Here is a 14,414-nt window from a genome sequence, read left to right as displayed (position 1 = left end):
AGCTATGTTCCTCTGGACCATAATGCAGTAGATATAACTGACACACAAAGTATTATTACCACAAAAGAATCAATAGTAAGGTACACTTACAACACAAATTATAAAGTAAACACCACAATGTTGCTGGCGCTTCATACACGGTGAGGCTTGGCTGGTGACAGGGAGTTCAGTAGCTGTTTTCCATCCTAATGCTATGGTACCTCCTGCCTGATGGTTGAGAGTCAATGAGATTGTTGGACGAATGGGAGGGATTGTTGACAATGCTAAGGACCCTGCGTATGCAGCGCTCCGAATAAATGTCTCCGACGGGTGGAAGAGAGACCCCAGTGACCCTCTCAGCAATCTTTTGTAGGAACTTGTGGTCAGGTCCTCCCCAATTCCCCTGCACTCCAGTGAACAAAGGCTCACCCAACCAAACCTCACCTCCTATATCAGCCCTGCCATCCTGGGAATCAGCCCAGTAAACCTTTGCTGAACTGCCTCTACAGTAAGGGGATCCTTCCTCGAGCAGAGAGAACAAAACTGTACACACAGCTCCAGAGGGTCCCATCAAAGCCCCGTACAGCTGCAGCAAGTCATCCTTGCTCCTGTACACAAATACTCGAGCAATTAAGGCCATTACTTTATTAGCCTTCCTAGCTGTTTGCTGCACCTGAACACAAGTTTTCAGTAATTAAAAAATACTGAATGCTAGGAATACTCAGGTCAGGAAGTATCTGTGGAAAGCGAAACAGAGGGGTTCAAGGCCCTTCATCAAAACTGGGAAAAGTGTGAGAATAAGTTGCTTTCAGGTACAGATAATGTGAGGAAGGGGTGAGTAGAAGAAAGTGAATATCTCTGACAGCGCAGGACTAAATGAATAAACGCTAACAGCAAGACACGTTTCTTTCTTTGTTTACATGGCTGGAATTTCTGGAAGCAATTCGGAAGGCACGGGATAAATACACCCCAAAGAGGAAGTCGTATGGGCAAGATGACACAACTGTGGCTAGCAAGGGAAGTCAAAGCCAGCGCAAGAGCCAAAGAGGGCCTACAGTAGAGCAAAAATTAGTGGGAAGCAAGAGGATTGAAAAGCTTTTAAAGAGACGCAACTAAAAAAAGTCATTATGGAACAGATAATTTTGTACAATAGCTGGAATACAATAATATTAAAGAGTTTCTAAAGTTTCTTCAGACACAAAGTGTAAAAGAGAGGCCAGTGTGGATATCGGACTGCTGGAAAATGATGCTGGAGAGGTACTAATGGGAGACAGGGAAATGGCAGATGAACAGAATTGAGATTTTGCATCAGCTCACTATGGAAGAGGCTGGCAGTATGGTGGAAGTTCCAGGTGTCAGGGGTCAGAAGTGTGTGAAGCTACCATTACCACAGACAAGGTTCTTAGGAAACAGAAAGATCTGAAGGTAGACAAGTCTACTGGACTAGATGTGTACATTCCAGGGTTCTGAAAGAAGTAGCTGAAGAGATTGTGGACACATTCTACAAAGAGGTGTAATGATCTTTCAAGAATCACTGGAATCTGGAATGGTTCTGGAAGACTGGAAAATTGCAAATGTCATACCACTCTTCAAGGGAGAGAAACAAAAGAAAGGAAATTATAGGCCAGTTAGTCTGACCTCAGTGGCTGGGAAGATGTTGGAGTTAATTATTAAGGATAATTTTTCAGGATACTTGGAGGCACATGATAAAATAGGCCATAGTCAGCATGGTTTCCTCAAGGGACAATCTTGCCTGCCAGATCTGTAGGAATTCTTTGAAGAAACAACAAGCAGGGTAGACAAAGGAGAATCAGTTGATGTTGTGTACTTGGATTTTCAGAAATCCAAGGTGCCACAAGCTATGGGCCTATGATATTACAAGAAAGATTCTAGCATGGATAAAGCAGTGGCTGATTGACAGGAGGCAAAGAGTGGGAATAATGGGAGTCTTTTCTGGTTGGCTGCAGTGACTAGTGGTGCTCCACAGGGGTCTGTGTTGGGACCACTTCCATTTGCGTTATATGTCAATGACTTGGATGATGGAATTGATGGCTTTGTTGTGAAGTTTGTGGTGATATGAAGATAGGTGGAGGGGCAGGTAGTTTTGAGGAAGTAGAAGCTACACCGGACAAAGTACTTCCGGTCAAGATGGCGCCAGTGAACAATTCCACAGGCGACATCTTCCAGATAGTCAATCATTTCAGATTTTTTATGCCTCCTTAATTTTGTTTTTGAAACTGTTGGAGCCCATGAGTTACAGTCAGTAGTTCGATCGAGTGAGTTAGCACTCTGCTGTCCATGAGAAAACTCCAGGAGAGAAATACGAGCACGAGCTACCCCAAGGAGGAGCTCAGAGACGACATGTGGGGCCAGGATTGACTACATTTCTCACTGATTAAAGTGACAAGGAAGATTGAAACATTGAGCAAATGCAGAGGAGAGCAAGTTGCTTTGCCTTGGAGGGGCCGCTGGGTCCCAGTGCTCTTGGAGATGTTATCAAAATTCTGAGATTTATGGATTGGACTGTCGTTCATTTTGTTCTCTTTCAGTTCAACTTTTTTTGTGTTCTCACTCATTCTTTCTTGTTGCTGTTTGGCAGGCTGGGAGTTTGGGGTTTTCTCCAAGTGGGTGATCTGTTAGTTTTTGAGGTAGGGGTGGGGGAGGTTTGCACATTTTTGTTTCTTTTTCTTTTCATGTGGGGGCATGATTGATGTCTTTCTTTCAATTACTTATATGGTTTTCTGTATTCAATGGCTATCTGGAGAAGACAAATCTCAGTTGTATTCTGTATATATACTTCAATAATAAAATGAATTTTTGAACCTTTGAAGAACTTGGATAGATTAGGAGAATGGGCAAACAAGTGGCAGATGGAAAACAGTATCAGGAAGTGAATGGTCTTGCACTCTGGTAGAAGAAATGAAAGGGTTGACCATTTTCTAAATTGACAGAAAATACAAAAATTAGAGGTGCAAAGGGACTTGTACAGGATTCCCTAAAAGTTAATTTCCAGGTCGAGTCTGTATGAGGAAGGAAAATGCAATATTAGCATTCATTTCCAGAGGACTACAATATAAAAGTAAGAATGAAATGTTGAAGCTTTATAAAGGCCTCACTTGGAGTGTTGTGAGCAGATTTGGGTACTTTATCTTAGAAAGGATGTGCTGAAACTGGAGAGGGTTCAAAGGAGGTTCACGAAAATGATTCCAGGATTCACCATCTTGTTATATGAAGAGTGTTCCATGACTCTGGGTCTGCATTCATTGGAGTTTAGAAGAATGAGGGATGTCCTCATTGAAACCTATCGAATGGTGAAAGGTCTTGACAGGATGGATATGGAGAGGGTGTTTCCTATACTTGGATAGTCTAGGACTAGAGGACACAGCCTCAGAATAGAGGGGCATCCTTTTACAATGGAGTGAGGATGAATTTCTTTAGCCAGACAGTGGGGGATCTGTGGAATTTGTTGCCACAGGTGGCTGTGGAGGTCAAGTCATTGGGCACATTTAAGGCAGAGGTTTATAGATGAAGGGATACGGAATGAAGGCAGGAGATTGGGGCTGAGAGAGGTGGAACAGACTTGATGGGCCAAATGGCCTAATTCTGCCCGTATATCTTAGTTTCGAGTTAGACCATAACCTGCATTCTCTCATTCCCAGTTCTCATCATCTTTTAGGAAGGGAATTTCTGCACCACAGCACCACTCTGTTTGGGTTGAAGTGGTGACCCTGAGCTTCCAGTCTCCGATCACTTTAACTGTCCATCCCATTAGCACTCTGACTTCTGTATTTGGCCTGCTACAGTTAACAAGTTCTTTGTGTGCAAGGACACCCAAGTCCCTCTGTATTACTGGGGAATGTAGGAATTTTCTACACGAATGGTTCCATTTTCATAAAAGAGGCAGAAATAACCTACTACATACATTAGGGAATTTTGTCTCTACCAAGTGAGAGGGACTGAAGGTAGGTATGTAATGCAAGGGAGTCAATGGGACTTACTGCCATCAAACCCCCAGGCCCAATAATCCCAGAACACTGATGGAACTGACCATGTCAATAGTAATGCATTGGGAACATCTCCCAAAATACTTTGGACACTTGAGCAGCTGAACGTGAGGAGCACATCAACACGTACCTGAGGAATGACTTGGATTCACTCCAACTTGCCTACAAGCACACCAGGTCAACAGCAGACGCCATTTCACTCAACCCTGGAACATCTGGTTAGTAACGATGCATTCATCAAGATGCTCTTCATTAACTACAGCTCTGCACAAAACACCATTAGCTCCTTAAAACTGGTCAATAAGCTCCAAGACACAGGCCTCAATAAGTCCTTGTGTGTGCAACTGGATCCTCAATTTCCTCACTTGCAGACTCCAGTCAGTGTAAAACCCTCCCCAACATCGAGCACGTTTACAAGAAGCACTGTGACAAGAAAGCAGCATCCACCATCCAGGCCATACTCTCTTCTCACTGCTGCTACCGAGGAGATACGGGAGCCTTGGGTCTCACAAGACTAAGTTCAGAAATAATTATTACACTTCAACCATCAGGCTCCTGAACCAAAATGGGCTACTTCATTCACCTCAATTCTAGACTATTCCACAACCTATGGACTCACTTTCAAGGACTCTACACTCACGTTCTCAGTATTATTATTGTTTTTGTGATTATACAGTTCATCTTTTTATGCACATTGGTTGGTTGTCTGCCTGCATACTGTGTAGTTTTTCAATGACTCTATTATATTAGAAGAGAAGCAAGAAAGAATAAAAAATAAGTTACCTCTATTAGTCTAAGAGGAGGGGGTCATTACTTTCCCGGTTACAGGTTGACTCATTATAGAGCCTAATGGCCAAGGGTAAGAATGACCTCTCTTTGGAGCAGCGCAGTTGTCAGTCTATTACCAAAAAGTGCTCCTCTGTTCAGCTAAAGTGGCATACAGAGGGTGAGAAACATTGTCCAGAATTGCCAGGGTTTTCCGTAGGGCCCCTTTGTTCTACCACAGCCTCCAGTGTGTCCAGTTTGACTCCTTTAACAAGGTCAGACTTTCTAATTCGTTTATTGAGCCTGTTGGCATCACCCATGTTGATGCCATTGCCCCAGCACACCACCAGAAAGAAGATTGTACTGGGGATAACAGACAGGTAGAGCATGTAAAGGAGAGGTCTGCGTACTCCAAAGGACCTCATCTCCTCAGGAAGTAGAGGTGACTCTGGCCTTTTTCGTACACAGCCCATGTGCTGTTGCTCCACTCAAGTCTTTCATCCAGGTGCACCCCCAGATACTTGTAGGTCCTCATCATCAATAGTAACAGGGAGCAGTGCAGGCTTAAGCCTGATTTATACTTCTGCGTCAACATGACGCCGTAAGTACTGCGTCGCCGCAAACCCTACGCAAAGCCGACGCGGATCCCTACGCCAGAGCCTGCGTTGCTGCGACGCACACCTCTCCCAAAATGTAACCGCACGTAACCAGACTGTAAGATCTGTGATTGGTCTGCTCGGTAGCATCGCATTTCCTCCTGCGCTGCAATAGCTTCCCATTGGGTGACTGAAGGGCAGGGAAGGAACTCTGGCTGCAATGCTTTCCATAAAGCTTTACAGACCTCCGAAATTATGGAGGACACATTTCGCTTTTATGAAAAAAAGACGCTCACGTCTTGTTTACCCTGAGAAAGACTACCATGACTATGAAGCCCTGCATGGGCAGGTGTGTGAGCATGCCTGGTGTGCGCAAATTGCAGAGCGATGCAGACACACCAACGCACAAGTATAAATGCTCACAAAGCGTGCAAGTCACTTGCGTAGGTTATGGCGTCGAGTTAACGCAGAAGTATAAATCAGGCTTTAGTCTTCTGAAAGTCCATCACATGTTCTACCAGTCTGTGGTAGAACAAAGGACCCTACGGAAAACCCTGGCAATTCTGAACAATGTTTCTCACACTCTACACGCCACCTTGACTGAACAGTGGAGCACTTTTTAGTAATAGACTGACAACTGTGCTACTCCAAAGAGCACTATACAAGGTCATTCTTCCCATTGGCCATTGGGCTCTATAATGAGTCAACCTATAGCTGGGGAAGTGATGACCCCCCCCCCACCCGTTAGACTGTTGTGGTAACTTATTTTTTATTCTTACTACTTCTCTTCTAATATTTATATCTGTACAATTGTAATGGTACTGTGACACAGTAATTTCCTTTGGGATCAATAAAGTATCTATGTCCTTTGTCTTACTGATGTTGAACTGCAGATGATTCAGCTCACACCATTTGACAAAGCCCTCCACCAGGGCCCTGTATTCATCCTCTCACCCTCCCTTTATACACCCAACTATTGCTGAGTTATCAGATATATTATGACAGATATGTACTTTGATAATAAAATTTACTTGAATTTTGAGCTTTGCTGTATCGATTAGATTAGATTAGATTGAAGAACAAAATTAATCCTAATATTAAAAAATAAAGAGGGTGGTGCAAGTGTGGAACTAGCTGCCAGCAGAAGTGGTGGATGTGTGTTTGATTGTAACTTTGGATAGGTCAATGGATAGGAAAGGTAAGGAGGGCTGTGGCCCAGTTAATGGGAGACCTTGGTGACGTTTAAAAGATTGAGGCACAGATGGAGTAAAAGCTGGTATCTTTTCCCATGGTTAAAATATCTAATACAATGCAAATGCACAAGGCTTAAACGGTAAGTTTCTAGTTAACAGTGCTGTTGACAGTGAAGAAGCTTATCGTAGATCACAGGGGCTCTTCATCAGTTATGGAAGTGGGCTAAGGTGTGACAAATAGATTTCAATAACGATAAGTGTGAGGTGATGCATTTTGGAAATGAACACCAGCTGAAAATGTAGGTTAAGGATGGAAGGCCATTAGGGGCAGTAATGGAAGACAGGGATTTGGGAATACAGCTGAGAGTTGTTACAGATCAACAGGGTAGTGAAAAAAGGTGTTTGGCTCACTGGCCTTCATTCAGGGCATTGTGTATATGAGTTGGGATATTACATTGCAGCTGTATAGACCATTGGAGAACTGTGTAAAGCTTTGGTCATCTGCTATAGGAAAGGTAGTTAAATTGGAAAGATTCTCTGGTTGGCTACCGGTGACATGGTGTTCTGCGAGGATCGTTGTTGGGACCACTTCACATTATATGTGTATGAATTGAATGATGGAATTGATGGCTTTGTGGCCAAGTTTGCAGATGATGCAAAGATACGTGGAGGGGCAGGTAGTGTTGAGGAAACGGGAAATCTGCAGAAGGATTTAGACTGTTTAGGAGAATGGGCAAAGTGGCAGATGGAATATAGTGTAGGGAAGTTTATGGTCATGCATTTCAGTAGAAAGAAAAAAGGCAAAGACTATTTTTTTTAATGGGGAGAAAATTCAGATATCAGAGGTGCAGAGAGACCTGGATGTCCTTGTGCAGGATTCCCGAGACGTTATCTTGCAGGTTGAGTCAGGCAAATGGAATGTTGGCACTCATTATGAGAGGACTAGAATATAAAAGCAAGGATGTAATGCTGAGGCTTTAAAAGGCATTGGTTAGACTGCACTTGGAGTATTGTGAACAATTTTGGGTACCTTACTTAAGAAAGGATGTGCTGGCATTGGAGAAGGCCCAGAAGAGGTTCACAAAGATGATCTCAGGAATTAAAGGGTTAATGTATGAAGAGCATTTGATGGCACTAGTCCTTTATTTGCTGGAGTTTAGAAAAATGGGGAAGGGATCTCATCAGGTGTTGGGTAATACCTGGCCAGGTGACTGACCTTATAGTGGGTGAACAGTGGGGTAACAGTGATTACAAATCCTCATCTCCCAGGACAGCTCTAGATAAGGGTAGGTATAGTCCCTGTGGGAGAGTTTAAATTGGAGTAAGGCAAATTGCGAGGGCACTCCCGGGATAGCTGTAGATAAGGGTAGGTATAGACACTGTGGGAGAGTTTAAATTGGAGTAAGGCAAATTGCGAGGGCACTCCCGGGATAGCTGTAGATAAGGGTAGGTATAGACACTGTGGGAGAGTTTAAATTGGAGTAAGGCAAATTGCGAGGGCACTTCCAGGATCGCTGTAGATAAGGATAGGTGTGGTCCTTGTGGCCTTCAGGTTCCCCTTAAATATTTCACCCTTAACTTACAACCTATGGTTCCAGTCTCACCCAACCTCAGTGGGAAAGCCTGCTTGCATTTACCCTATCTATACCCCTCATAATTTTGTATACCTCTATCAAATCTCCTCTCACTCTCCTACACTCCAGGGAATAGAGTCCCAACCTGTTCAACCTTTTCTGTATAACTCAGTCAAGACCTGGCAACGTCCTTATAAATGTCTTCTGTGCACTTATAGATGCCCAAAACTGCATGCACTATTCCAAATTTGCCAACACCAACATCTTGTACAACTGCAGCATAACATCCCAGCTCCTGAACTGATTTATGGTCCAACATGTCATAAGCTCTTTATATTCATCTGTCTGAGACACCACTTTCAAGGAATATTGGACCTGCATTCCCACATTCCCACTACTGCTCTCAGTGCTCTATCTTAATCTGTCCTTGAGGAAGTGCAACACATCACACTTGTCTGCTTTAAATTCCTTCAGCCATTTTTCAGCTAGTCCAATCCATTTGACAGCCTTTCCTCTGCAAGTTCACTGATCCAGATCACCACGTTATCACCCAAGCTGGCTGATATAGATGACAGACAACACCAGACCCAGCACTGGTCCCTGCCATACCCCACTAGTCACAGGCCTCCAGTCAGAGAGGCAATCATCTACTACCACTCTCTGGCTTCTCCTTAAGCTAATGAGGAATCCAATGCAATTTGTTTTAACCTCTAGTGGAGAAAGTTCTAGAAGCAATGATCTGAAACAGAGTGTGCACTCACTGGATTGATTGGAGGAAGCTAGCAGAGATTTGTTGAAGGCAAATAGTGTACAAATATCCCAAAAGTGTTTTTTTGTTATCAAGTATCAATAGGGCAAAAGCAGCTGATGTGATAGACATTGCAATGGGGAGTTCCACCTCTCTCATTCTTCTTGTAGCAGCCTTTTAGATCATCCTTATTGGAGCAAGGAGGAGGGATAAAGCTACCACCAGGACAGAGGCTTCCTCCACTGAAGCTACATGGATGGCGTACGTCACAAGTATCCCTCAGACGGGTGCGTGCACAAGGCGGCTGCTGAGAGGCTGGACGGGCGAGTGACATGGGCAAGGATGAAGATCAAGCCCTGCAAATCGCAAAGCACACCCCTCTGAAAAGGGGTCAGAAGCGACATCACCTTTGTTGTAGGGGGCGAGGAAATCCCATCGTTGGCCAGGAAGCCTTGGGAGGCAGTACATCACAGAGCTCTCTGACGGGCAGGTGCGAAAAGGAGCACAGAAACAGCTCGCAGAGCGCCTGGTTAGAATCGACCAGAGACAACTACCCAGGAAGTATAAAGTATGGTGCTACCAGAGGTCGATGCGGCCCCTCATCAACAGCTAGCAGGACGGATGGGTCAGCCAACTCGTACATTCAGAAATGGCTGGGGCTGCCTCAGTGGACTCTGGGCTCTTCGGGAAGAAGATGTTACAGCTGCCACTGAGGTACATCAGCCTGGGGTACAAGCAGGAAAAAACTCGACTGGTCTTTGAGCTGAGGGAGTCCACTGACCCGCGGGTGAGGAGTGCCAATGCCCCAGTCCATACGGGCCGTAAATGGAGAGCTCAAGCTGAAGAAGACCAGGCCGCCAGCAGGCTGCACTACCAAGAGGTTGGACATGCAGGACTTGGCTGGGGGAAGGCAGCACGTTTCTGGACCAAGGCCTTGAAGAAAAAGAGGAAAGCCATGGTAGTGGAAGAGGTGACAAGGATAGAACATGAGCCCTGCAGGGTGAAGGCAGTGGCACAGGGCTGCCAGGGAAGCTGGACGACAACAAGGGAAGGCACCATCAGCAGGTCATTCAGCCAGTCTGACTCAGCTTCCTCATCAGGGCAACCCATGACACCTTGCCCTGCCCCAATCTTCACCAATGGTTTGACAGTGAGGACAGTGTGATACCACCAATGCCAACTTCCAACACGTCTTGGCAGGATGCAAGACTGCATTGTCCCAAGGGCACTAAAGAAGGTGGCACGACCAGGGCCTAAAGAAACTGGCAGAGATGCCAGAAGCAGCCTTTCCGCAGCAGAAATGCAACTCATCCCATTTGTTAAGGCTGAATATACCCACCCAAGAGCTCCTTCAAGTCTCCTCTCCACAGGCAAGGAATGGAACACGAGGGCAGATCTCGGCAGACGACTGCAGTCCCCACGGAAATCACCACATCTCTCTGCCCAGGCGTAGTACTGTGGTTCATGGTGGCCAAAACCATTCTCCTCATCCAGTTCACCATCCCACGGGAGGAAGGAATGGAGGCTGAGGTACTCAGACCTGGCAGCTGAGTGCAAGGAAGGCAGCTGGAGGACCATCCTCTTCCCTGTGGAGGTAGAATGCCAGGGCTTTGTCGGCACATCGACAACAAGGTTACTCTGTGACATGGCAGCGACTGGAGCAAGGCTCAGGAGGGCCGCCAGAGGGGCAGAAAAGGCAGCTTTTGGTTGTGGCTGAGGAGGAAGGACAGATATTGGGGAACCGACTCACCCCACTGGACGCTGCAGGGGGTGGAGATGTCCCTGCCACTGCTCCACCACCAGGAGACGTAGCAGGGCGAAGGGAGCAAAACATCAGTGAATGGCGGCCCCTGGCTGATGACCAAAGGGCACTGTTGGAGGTGCGGCAGGTAGCAATGTCAAGTAGAAAACATCTTCCTGTAAATCTCACTGGACTCTCCAAAGATATTTATTGAATTTTACATCATTGGCTCATCATCAAGATCAAAAACCACAGAATAAAGTGTGGAGGCATGGATGAAGAGTAGATTCAAGAACATGTGACAGAGCAGCAGAGAAAGGCTACTTTTTGGCATTCTGTGGTTTTGGTACTCGATCTACTGAGTTTTCAGAATATATGATTTGGGTTCAAATGTGCAAGGCAAGGTTTCGACACACACACACAGAAACTGCTCCCATATAAAGATGATCAACTCACCCTGTCCACACATATAGCCAACACATGGACATACTCGTGCACGCAGACCCAGTTCCCTTTGCACACTAGCTGGAACAGACACACACAGCCAGCTCTGTGCACATGGATAAAGTATATCCACCAAGAGAAAATCCAGTGCCACCCTCTGATATTCAATGCCATTACCAACACTGAATTCCCCCACTATCAATATCCAGTGGGGGTGGGTGACTAGAAATGGAATTGAAATAGTCATATACACAATGGGGCTACGAGAATAGTCAAAGGCTGGGAATCCTGCAGAGAGTAACTCACCTTCTAAATCTGTCCTCCAAACCCTGTCTATCAACGTCATGACTCAAGTTAGGAGTGTGAGGGACACTCTCCATTTGCCTGGATGGGTGCAGCTTCAACAACAGTCAAGAAGCTGGACACCACACAGAACACAGCAGCCCAGCTCATCCACAGCTCTTCCCTCACTCCACCACCGACACACAGTGGCAGCAGTTTACATCATCAACAGCAGGGTTCCCAACTTTCTTTTATGCCATGGAGCCTTACCATTAACCGGGGAAGTTGCACTTCCAAGCCACAGACTATCCTGACTTGAAATATATTGCTATTTCTTCACTGGGTAAGAATCCCAGAACTCTCTCCCGAACAACACTAAGGATAATCCCGGAACTCTCTCCCAAACAACACTGAGGATAATCCCGGAACTCTCTCCCAAACAACACTGAGGATAATCCCGGAACTCTCTCCCGAACAACACTACGGGCAAACCCACACCTCAAGGACTACAGGAGCTTGAGGTGGCAGCTCAACACGACTCTCTCCAGAGAGTGGTGCCTGGAACACCAAGCCAGGGTGGTGGTGTTACAGGAAGATATATTAGGGGTAGTTAAGAAATTTTTCGATAGGCACATGGATGATTTACAAAAATGGTTTATGTAGGAGAGAAGCGTTAGATTGATCTTACAGTCGGTTAACTTGCCGGCACAACATCATGCACTGAAAGGCCTGTACTGTGCCGTAATGCTCTATGTACTCAAGGACAGCTAGGGGTGGGCAACGCTGCATGCAGCCAACTCCTACACACATACCCACCCACATCTCAATGCAGGCACACACAGTCACACTTTGCACAAGCTGATGTTCACATGTGTATAGCCAGCTCTTGCGGTTTACACATACATACACACACACACACCTCCCCCCACAGGGTCACACACTCCATCCGCCTGACGCACCTCCCCCCGCAGGGTCACACACTCCGTCCGCCTGACGCACCTCCCCCCGCAGGGTCACACACTCCGTCCGCCTGACGCACCTCCCCCCCGCAGGGTCACACACTCCGTCCGCCTGACGCACCTCCCCCCGCAGGGTCACACACTCCGTCCGCCTGACGCACCTCCCCCCGCAGGGTCACACACTCCGTCCGCCTGACGCACCTCCCCCCCGCAGGGTCACACACTCCGTCCGCCTGACGCACCTCCCCCCGCAGGGTCACACACTCCGTCCGCCTGACGCACCTCCCCCCGCAGGGTCACACACTCCGTCCGCCTGACGCACCTCCCCCCGCAGGGTCACACACTCCGTCCGCCTGACGCACCTCCCCCCGCAGGGTCACACACTCCGTCCGCCTGACGCACCTCCCCCCGCAGGGTCACACACTCCGTCCGCCTGACGCACCTCCCCCAGCAGGTGCACGCACGCATGCACACACACACAGTCACTTCCCTTTGTGCACATAAACTAGTTTCCTGAGGGTAAGCACAGATTCACACAACTGGCTCACACTATGCACATGTAAACATCGTACCAGCTTCCCTACAGTCATGCACATGAACATAAACTGCCCACTTTCCTTGCATGCACACACTCAGAGAGAGCTAGCAGTCCCTGCATGAATGTCTACACGCATACCCAGCCACAGCAGCTTCCTCTACAGACGTGCGCACAGACATACATAGCCAGTTGCCCATAAACACATACAAACACACAGAACCAGTTCCCTTGGACCCAGCTGCACATGCATGTTTGCGTACAGTGCCTTAAAAAGTATTCACCCCCACTCCCACCCCCCCCACCCCCTGGAAGTTTTCATATTTTACAACATGGAATCATAGTGGATCTAATTTGGCTTCTTTGACACTGATCAACAGAAAAAGACTCGTTTGTATGAAAGTGAAAACAGATCTCTACAAGGTGATCTAAATTAATTACAGATATAGAACACAAAATAATTGATTGCATAAGTATTCAACCCCTTTAAAAGGGCACAACAAAATCATCACTGGTTTAAGAAGTCACATAATTAGTCAAATGGAGATCTGTTTTTGGAGACCTGTATGCAGTCAAGATGTTTCAATTGATTGTAGTAAAAGTACACCCGTATCAGGAAGGTCCGACTGCTGGTGAGTCAGTATCCTGGCAAAAACTACACCATGAAGACAAAAGAACACTCCAAGCAACTCCACAAAAAAGTTATTGAAAAGCACAAGTCAGGAGATGGATACAAGAAAATTTCTAAGCCACTGAATATCCCATGGAGTACAGTTAAGTCGATCAAGAAATGGAAAGAATATGTTACAGCTGTAAATCTGCCTAGAGCAGGCTGTCCTCAAAAACTGAGTGACTGTGCAAGAAGGGGACTAGTGAGGGAGGCCACCCGGAGACCTATGACAACTCTGGAGGAGTTACAAGCTTCAGTGGCTGAGATGGGAGAGACTGCACTTACAACAACTGTTGCCTGGGTACTTCACCAGTCACAGATTTATGGGAGAGTGGCAAAGAGAAAGCCACTGTTAAAAATACATACATGAAACCTGGGCTAGAGTTTGCCAGAAGATTTGTGGGAGACTCTGAAGTCAGCTGAAAGAAGGTTCTATGGTCTGATGAAACCAAATTGAGCTTTTTGGCCATCAGACTAAACATTATGCCTGGCATAAGCCAAACTCATACATGATCAAAAACACACCATCCCTACTGTGAAGCATGGTGATGGCTGCATCATGCTGTAGGGGTAAGACCACAAGTCATAGGAGCAGAATTAGGCCATTCAGCCCATCGAGTCTGCTCTGCCATTCCATCATGGCTGATCCTGGATCCCACTCAACCTTCTCACCATATCCTGTGATACCCTGACCAATCAAGAAACGATCAACTTCCACCTTAAATATACGCACGGACTCCTCCTCAGTCTGTGGCAGCGTATTCCACAGATTCACTACTCTGGCTAATAAAAATAATTCCTCCTTACTGCTGTTCTAAAAGGTTGCTTCTCAAGTTTGAGGCTGTGCCACCTAGTTCTGGATACCCCCACCATAGGAAACATTCTCTCCACATCCACCTTATCTTGTCCTTTCAACATTTGGTA

The 14,414-nt window shown here is 46.3% G+C and overlaps 1 protein-coding gene across 8 annotated transcripts in view; it reads right to left on the bottom strand.

The window, feature by feature from the left end:
* The window catches only part of pacsin3 (protein kinase C and casein kinase substrate in neurons 3), a 122,254-nt gene that overhangs the window by 67,493 nt on the left and 40,347 nt on the right, over window positions 1-14,414 (bottom strand). The gene's annotated exons all lie outside the window — the stretch shown is intronic.

The sequence above is a fragment of the Mobula hypostoma genome, chromosome 11 (assembly GCF_963921235.1).
Source record: "Mobula hypostoma chromosome 11, sMobHyp1.1, whole genome shotgun sequence".
NCBI lineage: Eukaryota > Metazoa > Chordata > Chondrichthyes > Myliobatiformes > Myliobatidae > Mobula > Mobula hypostoma.
This window is presented reverse-complemented; position numbering and strand designations above follow the sequence as displayed.